The sequence below is a fragment of the Lithobates pipiens genome, unplaced genomic scaffold, assembly GCF_037356315.1.
Source record: "Lithobates pipiens isolate NorthernLeopardFrog02 unplaced genomic scaffold, aLitPip1_a1.2 Scaffold_28, whole genome shotgun sequence".
Lineage (NCBI taxonomy): Eukaryota > Metazoa > Chordata > Amphibia > Anura > Ranidae > Lithobates > Lithobates pipiens.
In genome coordinates this window covers 176,427,203-176,441,531 of record NW_027507789.1, presented here as the reverse complement: position 1 = coordinate 176,441,531, position 14,329 = coordinate 176,427,203, and the positions used below count along the sequence as shown (strand labels likewise).

General features: G+C 44.6%; 1 pseudogene; it reads left to right on the top strand.

Moving 5' to 3' along the window:
* The first annotated feature begins 13,503 nt into the window (after nucleotides 1-13,503).
* On the top strand, nucleotides 13,504-14,022 carry LOC143935843 (small ribosomal subunit protein uS10 pseudogene; annotated as a pseudogene).
* The last annotated feature ends 307 nt before the right edge of the window (nucleotides 14,023-14,329 follow it).

The following is a 14,329-nucleotide window of genomic DNA, read 5'->3' as shown; positions in this document are numbered from 1 at the left end:
TTTTTCTGCCCCTGTTTAACAGGGGCGTTTAAGTACAATTTTTGATGCAATGCTTTGCAGCAGGGCTAATTCCTGCAATCAAACAAGAGTATATGGGAAAAGTTGCAGTGTGGTGGCACCAGCACCAGTGCCTAAGGCCCAATTTTTCTGCCCCTGTTTGACAGGGGCATTTAAGTACAATTTTTGATGCAATGCTTTGCAGCAGGGCTAATTCCTGCAATAAAACTAGAGTATATGGGAGAGGTTGCAGTGTGGTGGCACCAGCACCAGTGCCTAAGGCCCAATTTTCCTGCCCCTGTTTAACAGGGGCGTTTAAGTACAATTTTTGATGCAATGCTTTGCAGCAGGGCTAATTCCTGCAATAAAACTAGAGTATATGGCAGCGGTTGCAGTGTGGTGGCATCAGCACCAGTGCCTAAGGCCCAATTTTTCTGCCCCTGTTTAACAGGGGCGTTTAAGTACAATTTTTGATGCAATGCTTTGCAGCAGGGCTAATTCCTGCAATAAAACTAGAGTATATGGCAGAGGTTGCAGTGTGGTGGCACCAGTGCCTAAGGCCCAATTTTTCTGCCCCTGTTTAACAGGGGCGTTTAAGTACAATTTTTGATGCAATGCTTTGCAGCAGGGCTAATTCCTGCAATAAAACTAGAGTATATGGCAGAGGTTGCAGTGTGGTGGCACCAGCACCAGTGCCTAATGCCCAATTTTTCTGCCCCTGTTTAACAGGGGCGTTTAAGTACAATTTTTGATGCAATGCTTTGCAGCAGGGCTAATTCCTGCAATAAAACTAGAGTATATGGCAGAGGTTGCAGTGTGGTGGCACCAGCACCAGTGCCTAAGGCCCAATTTTTCTGCCCCTGTTTAACAGGGGCGTTTAAGTACAATTTTTGATGCAATGCTTTGCAGCAGGGCTAATTCCTGCAATAAAACTAGAGTATATGGCAGAGGTTGCAGTGTGGTGGCACCAGCACCAGTGCCTAAGGCCCAATTTTTCTGCCCCTGTTTAACAGGGGCGTTTAAGTACAATTTTTGATGCAATGCTTTGCAGCAGGGCTAATTCCTGCAAAAAAAATAGAATATATGGCAGAGGTTGCAGTGTGGTGGCACCAGCAGCAGTGCCTAAGGCCACATTTTTCTGCCCCTGTTTAACAGGGACATGTAATTACAATTCTTGATATAATATTTCACAGGAGGGCCCCTTCCTGTGGCCACCCAGAGTAACGGTGAGGACTTATAGTGTTGTGGCACCAGCACCACAACCACCAAAGGTAAATTTTTCTACCACTGTTCAACAATGGCATGTAATTACAATTCTTGATATAATCGTTCACAGCAGGGCGCTCCAGCGCCCACCAAGAGTCACTTTGAGGGCTTACAATGTTGTGGCAAAACCAACACCTTGTTCCGCCATTTCTGCAGAGCATATAGGGCAGGCCCCTACTTTCAAACAACCAACTTACAAACATCTCCTACTTGCAAACGGAAGGAGACAACAGGAAGTGAGATGAAAAAAGATGGACGAGAAAACTAATTATACAGGGGTGGAAACCCTTCCCTATGTTTTCCAAAAAGCTTAAAAATATTTTTTTTGACTGGAGCTACACTTTAAAAATGTACCAGTTGAAAATTACAAACAGATTCAACTTAACACAACAAACCTACACAGTCCCTGTCTTGTTTGCACCGCCTGTATACTGCTGTTCTGAGTATATAGGGCCTGGGGGCCACATGCATTTCCTTTTTTTAATATGGGTACAGGGTTCCCCTTAATATGCGTACAAGACCCAAATAGGCTGGTAATGGGCAGGGAGGGCTACCCATGCCATTTTTCTCAATGATTTTCAACCATATTGCAGGAACCAGATATAACATTAAAACCGCAAGCAGTTTTAAATGGTGTTATTTCCGTTTAATGTCATTTTGTGCAGGGACTGTTCTAAACACGGGAAACACGTGGCACTTCACAGGCATACTACAGACATCCCCCAGGCACCATATTTAAAGGAATATTTCACTTTTTTTCACTTTAATCGTCATTAAAATCAGTGCTCCCGCCAAAACGGCCATTTTTAAAAACATTTTAGGCATTGACCCATGTCCCCTGGGGCAGGAGCCAGGTCCCCAAACCCTTTTTAGGACAGTATCTTGCATATTAGCCGTTAAAATGAGCACTTTTCATTTCGAACGTTCGAGTCCTATAGACTTCAATGGGGTTCTAACGTTCGTTCGAATTTGGGGTCCGTTCGAAAGTTCTGGTGCGAACCGAACCGGGGGGTGTTCGGCTCATCCCTACTGGTAACAGAGCTCCTGCAATACCAAGAGGGATTCTCCAGGATCCTATAGCACATGGCCATGTAATCCTCTGTAGTTTGTAGAACAAAGTTTCCAACCTTGTCAGAGGGTTTAATTATGTCCGGTCTCTCTTTCATTTGATTGAGGGCCGCTCTTTGGGTGGAGGTTAAATTAGATTTTTTTTTATATATCTAGGGTGCAATTTCTGAATATCCTGAGTTGTACGATCAACAAATAATTTAAGATTGGAGTTGGAGAATCATGGGAATTTCTGGGATTGTTTCTTGTATTCAGGTATAAAGGAGGAGATTTCTGGGTCCTCCGTGTTGGTTAAAACTTGATAAATTTCCTTAGGGTCAACCCAGACCCCCCCCAACTGATGCAATATTTTTAGCATTCTGTAGATAACGATTCAGCTCCACTTGGGTGGTGTCTCCCCCATTGTGTCTGAGGGCTTGGATGCCACATCCTCTCCATAAGACGGTGGGGGTGTTTTACGTTTTTGTGCTTGAGTGCGTATTAGTATCTATATCTTCCTGTGAATTTGCAGTTTGGTCCATGGGGTGGGTGTGAGGTGTAGCAGGGTACTGGGATCCCGGTACATGTGATTACTCTGGGATCTATAAGAGGATGTGGTTGAAGTATCAGAGGCATTGCCATCATTGTTTTGTCTAAATCTACTAAAGTTCCCCCTATTTGTCATATTCCACTTGTACGCTGTTCCCATTTTAAATGCCAAAAAAAGTCCTTTGCAAATTTCTTGTCTTTGTTCTGTATTAGTTGTTTATTGTACTCATCTACATAGGATTTCATTTCCTCTTCCCACGAGATGAAAATATCAGTCTCTTGGAAGGGGTGGAGTTTGTTTTGTATGCCCTGGATTTCAGCATCCAACTTTTTATTTTCTAGATCATAGTGATCTTTTATCATTTTCATCATATTTAATAAACATATTGTGAGGTTTTCTTCCCACTCAGTATGGAGTGGGTTAGGTGGATTTTTTAGTGTAGGAAAAATTTGGACCCTCGAACCAATAGAGACTACTTTATTGTAAATGTAGGATTGAAAAAATTGGCTATGCCAATAGAATCTAGATTTACAGTATGTTCCAGTAGTTTTTTTAAGGTGGGTAAAGAGAGCTACAATTTCATTTCTTTCAATGTTATAACCTAACACAGTTATTTTAATTTTATTCATTTGACCAACCCATGGACTACCACAGTAGTCGGCCATTTTAAAGGAGAAAATTACAATGTAAAGGGAGAAGGACTGGTAGTTGGATCTTTGAGTACACAGGTAAAGGGAACGTAGAGACAAGGGGAGGGAAGCAAAAAATGTGCTTAGATCGGTTATCTAATCTCTATTTCCACTATAAAATGCTTGATTCATGCAACTACAGAAATATATTCAGTCCAAGGAGGCGTTGATTGACTGTTAATTGAATTGAAATATATTGTTAATACATAAAAGTTTTCTCACGGGTACCGCTAAAAGGAAGACAGGGTGTATTCAAACATCTAAAGGTTACTATAAGGGGGTGGAGGTAAGCGTGAGAGAATTATTACACCATTGAGAAATGCAAAATTCAAACAAAAGGAGCTTTTCGCTTCTCCTAGACCGACACACCAACCACACAGTCTGAAGGTCATGGATGAATTTTATTACTTAAGATAAATGAATTTACTATTTAGGTGTATATTTAGTCTACTCTATTCCCTCGATTAATCTTGTGTTTGTGAGACACTGCTGAACATCAGACAGAATGCTATGTAACTGCACGTTCTTTTTTTTAAAGTGGTTGTAAACCCTTACAAACCACTTTGACCTACAGGTAAGCCTAGATTAAGGCTTACCGGTAGGTCCAAGAAATATCTCCTAAACCTACACGGTTTAGGAGGTATTTACTAAAAGACAGTCGCCGTAGACATCGGTGCACTATCGCTGTTAGCAGCTTGCGATATGCCGTTAGTGGCAGCTCCCGTGCGCATGCACAGGAGTGACGTCATCGCTGCTCCAGAGCTGTGAGTGGCCAGAGCAGTGATACCCGGAAGAAGATGGACGCTCCCTGCTACAGGGGACAGCGGTGACTTCGCTGGCTCCTGTGTCAGGTAAGTGAGACATAATGGGCTACTATGCGATGCATAGTAGCCCATTATGCTTTACCTTTGCAGGGAGACAAAGAGGAAGTAAACCCATCAGGGTTTACTTTCTCTTTAAAGCTCTAGGCTGATGTGTTGGAATTTTACTAGTGGGCAATTATAAATGCCCCACAATTCCCCAATGTTTCTATGATCTATAAAAAGAGTTTTCTTATATGCCATATATGTAATATTAGTGATCACTAAATACTATTCCATAATGTTGTTGGTACGGACTGTATCTCTAAGTTATTTTTTTAATACTTATATGCTTTTTGTGCTACTTTAAAATGACCTGACGAAGTGGGGCTTCCCATGAAACGTGTAGGTCACACGCAGGGGCGTAACTAGAAATCACAGGGCCCCATAGCAAAATGTTGTATGGCCCCCCCCCACCAAAAAAAAATGAACTAATGCCATTAAACAACAGACTACCACACCCATGTGGCACAGTACCCAGGCAACAGCTTATATTAATTTTGAACAACAAAGTATGCAGTATACTGTATGCAGCCCCTGAAGGGAACACATTGCAGACCTCCAGGCCTTTTAACCAATTTCTGTTCTGTTATATAAAATGAAATAGTTCAACTCACCATAATGCAAAATCAGTGGGATCCCTGAGCGTGTCACTTGCCATCATCGCCTGCCACCAGATGCAGATTGTAACTTGTCAAACGTTGCGGAATGTCACCTACCACATGTTGCGGATTGTCCACTTGCCACATCCCAGATTGTCACTTGCCAAGTCACCTGCCACACATTATGGATTGTCACTTGCCACGTCCTGGATTGTCACTTGCCACACATTATGGATTGTCACTTGCCACGTCCTGGATTGTCACTTGCCACGCATTATGGATTGTCACTTGCCACGTCCTGGATTGTCACTTGCCACACATTATGGATTTTCACTTGCCACGTCCTGGATTGTCACTTGCCACGCATTATGGATTGTCACTTGCCACGTCCTGGATTGTCACTTGCCACACATTAAGGATTGTCACTTGTCACATCACCTGCTACACATTGCGGATTGTCCACTTGCCACGTCGCCTGCCACCAGATGCAGATTGTCACTTGTCACACTTTGCAGAATGTCACCTGCCACATGTTGCGGATTGTCCACTTGCCACGTCCCGGATTGTCACTTGCCACGTTACCTGCCACACATTACGGATTGTCACTTGCCTTGTCCTAGATTGTCACTTGTCACGTCTCGGGTTGTCACTTGCCACGTCACCTGCCACACATTACGGATTGTCACTTGCCACGTCACTTGACACACATTACGGATTGTCACTTGTCACGGATTTTCACTTGCCACGTCACCTGCCACATGTTACGGATTGTCACTTGCCACATCCAGGTTGTCACTTGCCACGTCACCTGCCACACATTACGGATTGTCACTTGCCACGTCCCTGGTTGTCACTTGCCACGTTGCCTGCCACACATTATGGATTGTCATTTGCCACGTCATGGATTTTCACTTTCCACGTCACCTGCCACATGTTACGGATTGTCACTTGCCACATCCAGGTTGTCACTTGCCACGTCACCGGCCACACATTACGGATTGTCACTTGCCACATCCTAGATTGCCACACATTACAGTTTGTCACTTACCACATCCTAGATTGTCACTTGCCACACATTATGGATTGTCACTTGCACGTCCCGGGTTGTCACTTGCCACGTCACCTGCCACACATTACGGATTGTCACTTGTCACGTCACGGATTTTCACTTGCCACGTCACCTGCCACATGTTACGGATTGTCACTTGCCACATCCAGGTTGTCACTTGCCATGTCACCTGCCACACGTTACGGATTGTCACTTGCCACGTTGCCTGCCACACATTATGGATTGTCATTTGCCACGTCATGGATTTTCACTTGCCACGTCACCTGCCACATGTTACGGATTGTCACTTGCCACATCCAGGTTGTCACTTGCCATGTCACCTGCCACACGTTACGGATTGTCACTTGCCACGTCCCGGGTTGTCACTTGCCACGTTGCCTGCCACACATTATGGATTGCCACTTGCTCTACCACTTTCCTGCTGTGTCACAGAGTCAGGCAGCAGATTATCAGTCAGGCGGCAGAGAGATAATGTCATCTCTCTGCTTCCTGGCTGCCTGCACAGTGAGGGGGAACTGCACTGCAGGGATGAGAGGGCGGCGAGAGATGATGTCATCTCTATGCTCCCCCGCCCGTCAGCTCCCTGATTGGCCAGCCCGCTCACGCCCGCTCTCTCACCAGCGGATCGGCCACTCTCATCTGCCTCCCACTACCACCCGCAGAGCCGCGGACTACCCGCGGGCCGCCCGCTCTCACACGCGGAGCCACCCGCGGACCACCCGCGGAGCCGCGGACTACCCGCGGGCCGCCCGCGGACCACCAGGGGACTAACCGCGGACCGCCCGCTCTCACCCGCGGAGCCGCCCGCGGACCACCCGCAGAGCTGCGGACTACCCGCGGGCCGCCCGCTCTCACCCGCGGAGCCGCCCGCTATCTCCCGCAGAGCCACGGCTCCTATCCTCACCGGGCCCCACTTGACTGCGGGCCCCATAGCGCCCGCATGTGTTGCTATGGCGGTAGTTCCGCCACTGGTCACACGTCTCACGTTCTCTACCAAGATCTGCACACCCTGGACCAAAAGAAACAGTAAACTGTATTCTATTTCAGATTGTAATCTGTTCTTATGGTTTCCATCCATGGATGGCGAATAAAGTTTTTCTACATTGTTTTAAAACTGCGATATAGATTGTTATTTCAACCCCACGAGGCACACTCAAAGTCCCACTCTACTTTATTTTTAGTTTGAATTTTGCATTTCTCAGGGACAATGCCTCTGTGGAGTTATAATTCTCTCATGCTTAGTCCAACTTGTTCTGTATCTGCAAACTTCCAACAATACTTCATAAATACAGGTTAGAACATTGAGATACCTGGAAGAGTCATCAAGTTTTTTCAGACAATAGAACAATCAACAATAGATATTGAGCTTTGTATTTGACAAACATAAATAATTTACACATTCTATTAGGTATTATTTTTCAGTAATAAAAAACAAAGCTAACAGGATAAAGTAAAAGTGAACAATTAACATTAAAGACACCTTCAATTTATACATACAGTCAGCATTTTACCATTTTATAGCTAAATTGAGGCTCCATGCACATTAGCATTTTTTTAAGCTCCTAAAAGCTATTAGCATTTTTTCATGTCCTAAAAGCTAAATAGTGTTATCCTATGTATCCATGCACACTACATTAGGCTACTAGTTTTTTTTAACTTCAGTATCTAGGAGTAGAAAAAAAAATATTTTGTTTTTCGGTGCATTTTTCAAGACGAAAAAAATGCTGAATGCTTCAAAATGCTACTAAAATGCCAACAGATTTTTTGGAGTTTTTTTCTCTTTTTTGTTCCTTCATGCACTGTAAAAACGCTAAGTCTGGGTTCACATCTATGGGACTGCGCTTGATGCATTTTTCCAGACATGTTTTGCAGTGCATTTTTAAACCAGCGTTTATGCGTTTTGCATGCAGTTTTCGTGCAGTTTGCGTTTAATGTTTTTGATGAGGACAAGGGTCTCAGCCCTAGCCAACGGTTGTCAGGGTCTGCAGGCTGGGGGCTTATCCGAATATGGAAGCCCCCCTTTAAGCAGGGGGCACCCAGATCCTGACCCCCCTATGTGAATGAGAATCAGGTACATCGTACTCATACCCATTCACCTGAAAATTTTGTGAAATGTTTAACCACTTTCAGACCGGACCATTTTGCTGGTCAATGACCAGAGGTCTTTTTACAATTTGGCACTGCGCTGCTTTAACTGGTAATTGCGCGGTCATGCAATGTTGTACCCAAACAAAATTTGCGTCCTTTTTTTCCCACAAATAGAGCTTTCTTTTAAAGGTATTTGACTGACTCTGCGATTTTTATTTTTTGCGATATAAACGTAAAAAGACCGAAAATTTTGAAAAAAAATGATATTTTCTACTTTTTGTTATTAGAAAAATCCAATAAACTCAATTTTAGTCATACATTTAGGCCAAAATGTATTCAGCCACATGTCTTTGGTAAAAAAAAAGTCAATAACTGTATATTTATTGGTTTGCGCAAAAGTTGTCACATCTACAAACTAAGGTACATTTTCTGGAATTTACTCAGCTTTTAGTTTATGACTGCCTATCTCATTTCTTGAGGTGCTAAAATGGCAGGGCAGTACAAACCCCCCCCCCCAAATGACCCCATTTTGGAAAGTAGACACCCTAAGGAAATTGATAAGAGGCATGTTGAGCCCATTGAATATTTTATTTTTTTGCCTCAAGCGATTGAATAATGACAAAAAATTTTTTTTATTTTTTCTTACACAAAGTTGTCACTAAATGATATATTGCTCACACATGCCATGGTTATATGTGGAATTGTACCCCAAAATACATTCTGCTGCTTCTCCTGAGTACGGGGATACCACATGTGGTCGACTTTTTGGAAGCCTAGCCGCGTACGGGGCCCCGAAACCCAAGCACCGCCTTAAGAATTTCTAAGGGCATACATTTGTAATTTCACTCCTCACTACCTATCACAGTTTTGAAGGCCATAAAATGCCAAGATGGCACAAAACACCCACAAATGACCCCATTTTAGAAAGTAGACACCCCAAGCTATTTGCTGAGAGGCATGTTGAGTCCATGGAATATTTTATATTTTGCCACAAGTTGCGGGAAAATTACAAACTTTTATTTATTTTTATTTTTTTTCACAAAGTTGTCACTAAATGATATATTGCTCACACATGCTATGGGAATATGTGAAATTACACCCCAAAATAAATTCTGCCGCTTTTCCTGAGTACGGGGATACCACATGTGTGGGACTTTTTGGGAGCCTAGCCGCGTACGGGGCCCCGAAAACCAAGCACCGCCTTCAGGCTTTCTAAGGGCGTAAATTTTTGATTTCACTCCTCACTACCTATTACAGTTTTGAAGGCCATAAAATGCCAAGATGGCACAAAACCCCCCCAAATTACCCCATTTTAGAAAGTAGACACCCCAAGCTATTTGCTGAGAGGCATGTTGAGTCCATGGAATATTTTATATTTTGCCACAAGTTGCGGGAAAATTACAAACTTTTATTTATTTTTATTTTTTTTCACAAAGTTGTCACTAAATGATATATTGCTCACACATGCCATGGGCATATGTGAAATGACACCCCAAAATAAATTCTGCTGCTTCTCCTGAGTACGGGGATACCACATGTGTGGGATTTTTTGGGAGCCTAGCCGTGTACGGGGCCCCGAAAGCCAAGAACCGCCTTCAGGCTTTCTAAGGGCGTAAATTTTTGATTTCACTCCTCACCACCTATTACAGTTTTGAAGGCCATAAAATGCCAAGATGGCACAAACCCCCCCCAAATGACCCCATTTTAAAAAGTAGACACCCCAAGCTATTTGCTGAGAGGCATGTTGAGTCCATGGAATATTTTATATTTTGCCACAAGTTGCAGGAATATTACAAACTTTTTTTTTTTTTTTCACAAAGTTGTCACTAAATGATATATTGCTCACACATGCCATGGGCATATGTGAAATGACACCCCAAAATAAATTCTGCTGCTTCTCCTGAGTACGGGGATACCACATGTGTGGGACTTTTTGGGAGCCTCACTACCTATTGCAGTTTTAAAGGCCATAAAATGCCAAGATGGCACAAACCCCCCCCCAAATGACCCCATTTTGGAAAGTAGACACCCCTAAATTTAGGGGTACACTAGTGAGACTCACAGGTAAAAAAGCACCTAGGCTGTCAGCGACTGTATCAAAACGCTACAAAAAAAACTGTTAGCGATCGCAGGGATCAGGCCAGACTCTGCGAACGCTGCAGTTATGTGTATTGTGTTTTGTAAGTGACAGTGATCGATCGATACTGCACTTGGGTGGGGTGGGCTGGGCTGGGCTTGGCGGAGGGGCTAAACGCAGGTGCTAGCAGGTATCTGGGCTGATCCCGCTAACAATTTGTTTTGGGAAACCTAAACTGCTGGCGACGCTAATATAGATCTGATCAGATACTATATTACTAAGGGAGGTGTATGCTTTGCGCGTGGGTGTTAGCGGTACTGGCACTAACCTGACGCTGCCTGGGACGACGCAGACCTTATCTGACCCTCAAACTTATATCACCCGCCGGGTGATCAGGGGGTTAAACCTTTATTAGGTAATAAATGGCGGGTGCCCTGAAACTATAAAAAAAATAACTAACCAACCAGCGTCACCTGTAACAGTTATATGGTGATCACTGGTGAAAGGGTTAACTAGGGGGCAATCAGGGGGCTTTATGCGGTAGTATATGGGGGTCCCTGGCGCTATAAAAAGTTGCGGCGAACCTAAATACCTACCTGCCTAACTAGCATCACCTGTGACACTAATACAGCGATCAGAAAAACGATCGCTTATTAGGCTGGGTTCACACTGGAGCGATGCGGGAATGCCGTGAATCCTCGGCGGGTTCCCGCATCGCATGCCTCCCGGCGGCAGTTCATACTGCCCTATGCGAACTGCTGGGAGTGTCAGTGAAATGTTAATGACACCCCCAGATCAGTTCGCATATCGCAGTGCGATCTGCAAACTCGGACAGGAATCGGATCGCATGGTGTGAACAACCATGCGATCCGATTCTGCTGCGGACCAAAAAAGGGTCCCGTGCGAGTTTGCGGCGGGTGCGATGCGAATTCAGCCATACTATCTGTATGGCTGAACTCGCATCGCACACAGATCGGATGTGATTTGCACTGCAGTGCGGTGCGAATCTCATCCGTTCTCATAAACCGCTGCAATGTGAACCCAGCCTTAGTGACACTGGCGACGAGGGGTGATCACGGGGTTAAACCTTTATTGGGGGGTTAGGGGGGTACCCTAGAGCTAAAGGGGGCTAACCCTAACTGCCCTAACAGTTATTGCAGTCACAAATGACACCAATGCAATAATAATAAAAAAAAAATAATGCAATTGGTGTCACTGTGACTGGGGGTGCAGGGGTGATTGGGGGGGTGAAGGGGGGTGAAAGTGTGCCTGGCGTGTTCTACTGTTAGTGTAGTGTTAGGTGCAACTCACCGATCCTCTCTCCTCGGTGCCGGAATGAAAAATACTGACACGGAGGAGAGATTACATCACTTCCTCTGCCTGTGTTTACATTACAGGAGAGGAAGTGATGCAATGCTGCAATTCCATTCGTCAGGAGCGATCGCGAGGGGGTGGCCATGAATGAATGGCCGCCCCCTCATCTCGGATCGCTCCTGCACGGAATCTGACCGCCGCTGGGAAGGCAGGGACGTATATGTACGCCCATATGCCTGCCCGTGCCATTCTGTCGACGTACATCGTCGTGCGGCGGTCGGCAACTGGTTAAAAAAAAAAAAAGTTTTTTGAGAAGTCCTTTATTAATAAAATAAGTCTGAATTGTCTTCTCCCACTGCCGTCTCTCCCCTTCTGTTGTCACAAGGGGCAGGCTCTCCGGGGCGATGTCATTGGATGACCATGCCCCCTGCCTATGTAAGAGGTGCCAGACAGCAGGAACATCGTAATGGAGAAAGACAACTTCACGACAAGACCAGCATTTTTTTGTTTTTCATCGGGTGACCAGCGGCGATGAAGAAGACAGCAGCGGCGAGGAGGAAAACAACACCAGGACATGACAGCTTGGGGAGAAGACAGCACCGGGAAGAAGATGGCAGAAGAAGAAGATGGCAGCGGAAGAATACGATGGCACCGGGAGAAGATAGCTCAGAGTTCATTTTACTAATAAAGGACTTTTAAAAAACAATTTATTTATTTTTTACACATTTCACTGCTTTTTCATGTGAATGGGTAGTGATATGATGTACCCAATACCCATTCACATAGGGGGGCTGGAATATGGGGGCCCCGTTCTTAAAGGGGGGCTTCCAGATTCCGATAAGCAACCTGCCCGCAGACCAGAATAACCACTGGCCAGGGTTGTCCTTATCAACATGAGGGGGCAAGGTGCTTTGGAGTGGGGGGGGGGAGCAGAGCCCCCATGTCCCAAGCACCCACTTCCATATGTTGAGGGCATGCAGCCTGGTATATACCTACCGGGGGCATGCTCGGATAAGGGTCTGGTATTGATTTTGGGGGGACCCCCAACGTTTTTTTCTTGATTTTTTTTCTGCCGCCAACTTTTTCTTTTTTACATTCAGCTGTCAGCAGGGAACCCCGCTGACAGCTGAAGACTCATCGGTTGTTAATGATGCAACAACCGGCTTCCAGGCCCCCTGCTTAGCAACCAGCTATATACAGTGTTAACTTAAAAACTACAAAAAGCAAAACACATCAAAAAAATCACATCACAAACACAACACTTGTGTTTCTGGTACATTGAAGTCTATTCCCCCGAAAATCGTGGGAAAAAAGTCCCAGACCCCTTCCAAAAACGCACCGGATGCAAAATGCATAGATGTGAACTTGTACCATAGGAAATCATGTTAAATGAACAAGTGCGTTTCTGCAAACTGAAAAACACACTAAAAATGCATAGGTGTGAACCTAGGGTAGCTGCTCAATGCTACTAAAATCGCTACTACAAACTGGCACAAAAATTCTATTATCATCTTTCTTCATCCAGTGTTTTTGTTCTAGCATTTTCTGAGCTCATAAAAAAAGGCTAGTTTGCATGGAGCCTTAATATCTACCCATTGAATGGCCATAATCAGTGGCGGCTGGGGAAGTTTTAGGATGGGGGAGCGCAAACCCCCACCCCCTCCATGTTTGGTCCCTCCCACTTATAAGCCACACCCCTTATAGAATCCACCCACTCCGTCCCCTGTATGCCACTTGCTTCCACACATAGTGTCAGGAGTATACAGCTCAGCATCACAGCACAGAGTATACAGCCCCAGCATCACAAATCATGGTATATAGCGCAGCCTTACAGATCGGCGCAAACAAACTGAAAAATTACACTGTTAGTAATGAAGGACTCTAAATGGGCATTCATCAGGTGATTATGTGTCATTCCTGCTAGATAAAATATAGAAAATGTGCTCTTTGAGTACAGCCAGTGGGGTGTACGTACGCTGTGGACTGTCTGCTCCTGGCTCACCGCTGTTCGCTCGGCAAGTCTCACGAATAAGTCGGCCAGGAAGGTGATCAGTCATGGCATTTAAAGACACAGGCAAAGCACCTGTTGATTCAGAGGTGGCCATCCATCGCATCCGTATTACACTGACCAGCCGCAATGTGAAATCTCTGGAAAAGGTCTGTGCTGATCTGATCCGTGGAGCAAAGGAGAAGAACTTGAAGGTGAAGGGACCTGTGCGCATGCCCACCAAGACTCTGCGCATTTCTACAAGAAAAACCCCTTGTGGTGAGGGTTCCAAGACATGGGATAGATTCCAGATGAGGATCCATAAGCGCCTGATTGATCTACACAGTCCCTCTGAGATTGTGAAGCAGATTACTTCCATCAGTATCGAACCTGGTGTAGAAGTTGAAGTGACCATTGCTGATGCATAAATGCCACCTTTGAATAAAAGTTACCACCGTAAAAAAAAAAAAAAAAAATATAGAAAATGTTAATGTTTAAGTCAACTGTTAAAGAATGCAATAAATGTACCACGAATCAGTGACTTTTTTTAAAACAGTAAACAAACTTTATTGCACAACAAAAAACCTCTGAATCAGACTGGACACAAATGAACGCCACATTCACATTAGCGCCAGTAGAATTATTTGAAAATAAATTTTGCTCTCCTTTCTTTCTGGCTTGCACATTTCTCAACGACCTTCTGGTTGAAATTAGTCATCTCTGTCACCACTCTTTTCCATGGACAGCATGGCCAAAGCATTCAGATTTTCCTGGGTCATGCCA